Raw genomic sequence first — 5,882 nt, 5'->3', positions numbered from 1 at the left:
CATTTTTTTGTGCACGTTGTCTGATGATGTCGGACTTTAGGTGCCACAGTGTTTAATGTGTACGGTCACACAGCATTTGCAAGCATTTACAATAAAAACACCTAGTAACGTATGATTACATTGTAACTGTGGTTCTCTAGGTGAGAGATTCTTCACTCTCTACATATTCTATAAGTGCAGGGATGTGGAGATTTATTTAAGACGCGTTGGCTTTCCCGACCACACCCCACAGCTATAGAGATTGAAAATGTGATGTCATTCAGGGGTAAAACCGCAAAGGATTCTGGGAACTCGTGGCAAGAGGTACTAGCGCACGCAGGCTTTCAATTGAAATCAGTCACACAGCGATAAAAAGAAACACAAAAAATGGCAAGAAGCTGTTGTATTATTAACTGCAATAGCCGGTCGCCTGACAGCCACGGGAAGCCGACGGGTAAAGAGATTGGTTGTTATCGGATTACGTCGTTGAAGAGAAATTGTTCGAGCTATCTTTCCGAAGTAACAAACAGGCGACGGATGACCTGGATTGCAGCCATTCAAAGACCAAATATAACGTCCCAGAACACTCCAGCTCACATGTTAGTCTGCTCCAAGCATTCCCACAAAGGTCAGTGTTTTGTAGTAGTTAATACGTCATTTTTCATAACATAACTGGTGATATAGGTTACAAGCAAGTCTGGCACTGAACAGAAATTGTCGCGCTATGCTCCTTTGTTTATTGTGCATAAATAGTGAAATGTCCTGACACAATATTGCGTTTCGATTCTGTTATTACCATGGTACATTGACAAAAACATACTTTTATTCACAGGGTAAAACAGGTTTTTTTGTATCACCAATTGCCCAGTACGATTACAGCATTATTGTCACTGCTACATTTCTGTAATGCGTACCAGAAATTATTTCCACTACTAATTAATTACCGTTGAGCGTAAAGGTCCTATTAATAAACTGTTAGCGAATGTGTATTTATGAAGACGATTTGTGAGACTGGTAAACTTATGATAGGTACGATGGTCTTTCGTTCTACGCGGTGCATTTCAAGGTCCTGTACCCATCCGTCGGTAAACTGTACCTGGGCTTGTTGCAGTGACCTGAAGTTACTAAATTTCACGAGTGTATGCACTCACTCCAAGAACCATATAATTATAAATATGAGCGTGGTGAAAGTTGGGCAGCACATTAACGTATTTTGTCCACTCTGTGTGCTTGTACGGGTCTAACCCTTTCACTCCTTTTGATTTTTCCTCGTATCTTTTCTTTGACTTTTCATCAAGTCTGTCTTTGTACGGACCAGCATTGTTCTCCTTCATTTTGTACATAACTTTTTTGGGGGACAAAGAAAAAGCAAGAAGGTATTGGAACCTCCTCTATCTGCCGGTGGTACATACCGTGCAGGGGCCTGTCCTTCCATGATGGTTCCTCGTCTCCCTCCCCTTTCTTGGGTTTCTGCTGCCTGAGGTATTCACTGAGCACTCGGTCAGTTGGGGCCATCTTCCCAATGTATTCTTGGATGTTCGTTGTCTCATCCTGGACTGTGGTGCTGATACTCACCAGTCCCCGGCCCCCTTCCTTCCGCTTAGCGTACAGCCTCAGGGTGCTGGACTTGGGGTGAAACCCTACATGCATGGTAAGGAGCTTTCTTGTCTTTATGTCAGTGGCTTCTATCTCCTCCTTTGGCCAGCCTATTACCCCAGCAGGGTACCTGATCACAGGCAGGGCGTACGTGTTGATGGCCCGGATCTTGTTCTTACCATTCAGCTGACTCCTCAGGACTTGCCTGACCCTCTGCAGGTACTTGGTGGTTGCAGCTTTTCTAGCGGCCTCTTCATGGTTCCCATTCGCCTGCGGGATCCCCAAGTACTTGTAACTGTCCTCTATGTCTGCAATGTTGCCTTCTGGTAGTTCAATCCCCTCAGTTCTGACTACCTTCCCTCTCTTTGTTACCATCCGACTACACTTCTCCAGTCCGAACGACATTCCAATGTCATTGCTGTATAGCCTGGTAGTGTGGATCAGTGAATCGATGTCTCGTTCACTCTTGGCATACAGCTTGATGTCATCTATGTACAGGAGGTGGCTGACAACTGCTCCGTTCCGTAGTCGGTATCCGTAGCCAGTCTTGTTAATGATCTCACTGAGGGGGTTCAGGCCTATGCAGAACAGCAGTGGGGACAGAGCATCTCCTTGGTAGATCCCGCACTTGATGGTGACTTGTGCTATGGGCTTGGAGTTGGCCTCTAGTGTTGTACGCCACATCCCCATTGAGTTCCTGATGAAGGCTCTTAGGGTCCCATTGATCTTGTACAATTCTAGGCATTCCAGTATCCAGCTGTGGGGCATTGAGTCATAGGCCTTCTTGTAATCAATCCAGGAAGTGCACAGGTTGGTCAGTCTGGTCTTGCAGTCTCGGCTGACTGTTCTGTCTACCAGTAGCTGGTGTTTTGCGCCTCTGGTATTCTTGCCAATTCCTTTCTGTGTCCCGCTCATGTATTGACCCATGTGCCTGTTCATCTTAGCCGATATGATACCTGACAGGAGCTTCCATGTAGTACTGAGGCAGGTTATTGGTCGGTAGTTGGAGGGGACCGGTCCCTTCTTGGGGTCCTTGGGGATCAGGACCGTCCGGCCTTCAGTTAGCCATTCCGGGTGTCTCTCGTTAACTAGCAGCTGGTTCATTTGTGCTGCCAGACGCCCGTGGAGTGCAGTCAGCTTCTTCAGCCAGTAGGCGTGAACCATGTCGGGCCCTGGTGCTGTCCAACAGCACCAGGGCCCGACATGTCCAACTCTTCATACTGGAGATATCTGCCACTGTGATGGTTACTGGACCCTGTTCAGGGAGGTCGCTGTGGTCTGCCCTCAGATCCTCTAGCCACTGAGCATTGCCGTTATGGGTTGCATCCTTCTCCCATATGCTCTTCCAGTATTGCTCCGTCTCCAGCCTTGGTGGTGCTGTTCTCTTATTGTTCCCTTGCCACTGAGAGTACACCTTTGCTGGTTCTGTGGAGAACAGCTGGTTTATTCTCCTGCCTTCTATCTCTCTGGTGTACCTCCTCAAGCGGCTGGCCAAGGCTGAGTCTTTGCTTGGCAGTTTCCAAGGCCTCAGGTATGGACAGCTTGCTGTATTTCTTAGGCACCTTATTTGTCGCATCTTTCTGCAACTCCGTTAGTTGGCTAACCTCCCTCCGTGCTACTTTGATCTTGCCCTCTAGCCTCCTTCTCCATGGAGGGTACTGCCCCTTGTCGCTGTTCAACTTGTAGCCAAGCATCTCACTGATCACTGCTGCCGTATTGTAGATCAGCTTGTTAGTGTCGGTAATCGTGGTTGTAGGTATTGCCCGTAGTGCTGCATTAACATCATCTAGCAGACCTTCTGAGGGTACTTCACGTAATCTTGGTAACCGGCTACGGGGGATCCAGGTTTCAAGCTTGGCCATGATCCTATTTTTCAGGTCAGTTCCTCTCGCACTCAACGATCCTTCTCCTATCGCACTTGGGGCTATGTACCCAATCTCGGGTGGGGGTGATGATATCGCCCCCCTGACCTGGCGTCCTGACTCCTCCTTGCCGTAGCATTTGTGTTGTACCTCGTCAATCTCTAGCTGTGAGAGCAGTCCCTTCTTTCGAATGTTGGAACACTGAGCTACTAGTTGTTTCGCCGTCATTGTGGATGTTGGGTATCGAAGAATCCATAGGTCCCTCATCCTATTCATGTAGCCCCTTCCGCCGGGGTTACTTGCGTAGTAGCATTCCAACAATGCCCTGTTTTCGTCTCTTGCCCACCGATGCCTTCTTGTTCCAGTAGCCCACTTTTCGTCAGGGTGCCCTGGTTCCTCAACACCTGATGCGGACCTTGTTGATCCGGGCGACGTCCGAGCCGGCATGCCTTCATATTTATCTGTCTCGCTCATGTCTGCGGTAGGCTTGCTTAGCATAGGGGGTCTAGCCAATCCAAATTACGTAGCGCAGAGCCGAACCAATCACAGCCGCAGCGTCACGTCACGTGACTTGTTACGTACAGCAGAAGTGCCAAGCCGCACATGTGTATTCGTTTGGGAAGCAGCCAGCCACCGTACCGCCCGGGTAATGGAGGAAATGAGTGTGCGAACTAGAAAAATCAACCGAGCGTGACCGAAGGTTACAGAAGAGAAAACAGATGATGGTTCCAATGCCGGAGAGATTGTCGAACGGAAGAGCCATAGAAGTTCCGTAGTGTGAAGGTATTTCGGCTATTTCAAGTCTGACAAAAAACAGTAGCGTGCACTGTAAATTATGCTGAAAGCAAGTCTGGAAATACAATAAACTGGTGCATGCACTACGTCCACACGTACCCGGGTATTTTTGAAAACGCAGATTTTTCTATGCGTTTGCACCTTTCGTCCACACGTAAACGGCGTTTTTGGTCACTGAAAACGAAGATTTTTAAAAACTCCGGCCAGGGTGGATATTTTTGAAAACTCTGTTTTTGCATTTACATGTGGACTAGAAAAGCGGAGAAAACGCAGTGTCAAAGGTGTGTGCATTTTTTGACATCACACTGTGCGCCACGTTATTGTTTCGGTGAAATGAATTTCTACAATACTGTTACTGTTAATTCTACTCTCTGCAGTGTTTAAATGCTTACATATACACACAGTTACTGTCCCTCCACACATACAACTCTGTTCTGCTTCTATGCCCCAGCTTTGTTTACTTTTTCCCACCGAGGCTTCTAGACTTCTGATTGGCCAACATTTCTGCACGGTTAGGAATCTAGCTCCACCTGTTGCTTTGGCATGTTCATAGCGGCGTTTTCCTTCATTTCTCCCTTTATGTGTGGACGGGATTATTTTTTAAAACGAAAACGGAAAATCTCCGTTTTCAAAAATACCCGTGTACGTGTGGACGTAGCCTCAGTCTCTGACTGGAAGCGCTAATTCGTCATTCGGCTTTTGTCAGACTAAAGTAACTGTTAAAACTGTTTGAAAAGCTAAGCTAATACAACAAGGAGAGATTGAGAATTTCCTTTTAGTTCTCAGTTTATTTGATATTGACAAAAGTTAGTCAATTTTGTCTGTTCTTCTGTAAAACAAACTAAGATTTATTTTTAGAATTAATATTTTGTTTCTAAGTGGAATTGACAAGTTAGTCTGTTTCATTTGTTCTATTTTGAAACTTAAATGCTTTAGCGGCTGCCTTTTGTGTAGTTTGCAATATTTGCCTTTATTTATCTGAAAAAGTCTCATGTTCCTTAAGTACATCTACCCTGTTGAACTTATTATGGGAAATAAATATTTAAATAAAAACAAGCTGCTGATTATTTCACATTTTACTTGTGAGCAACGGCACATTTAAATCTTACAAATATAGTTATTTGGCTTATATCGTGATAGATATCGTTATCGCCTGAAATGAAAAAAACATATCGTGATATGAAAAAAATCTTATATCGCCCAGCTCTAATATATATATATATGTGTATATATATATATATATATATATGTGTATATATATGTATGTATGTGTGTATATATATATATATATATATGTGTATATATATATATATATATATGTGTATATATATATATATATACACATATATATATGTGTATATATATACGTATATATATGTATATATACGTATATATATGTATATATATACGTGTATATATACGATATATACGTTCACGACATGGTTCACGCCTACTGGCTGAAGAAGCTAACTGCACTCCACGAGCGTCTGGCAGCACAAATGAACCAGCTGCTAGTTAACGAGAGACACCCGGAATGGCTAACTGAAGGCCGGACGGTCCTGATCCCCAAGGACCCCAAGAAGGGACTGGTCCCCTCCAACTACCGACCAATAACCTGCCTCAGTACTACATGGAAGCTCCTGTCAGGCA

This window comes from Aulonocara stuartgranti (genome assembly GCF_965226115.1).
Source record: "Aulonocara stuartgranti genome assembly, chromosome: 13".
Lineage (NCBI taxonomy): Eukaryota > Metazoa > Chordata > Actinopteri > Cichliformes > Cichlidae > Aulonocara > Aulonocara stuartgranti.
The sequence above is the reverse complement of the archived record's forward strand: the minus strand, read 5'-3'. Positions refer to the sequence as shown.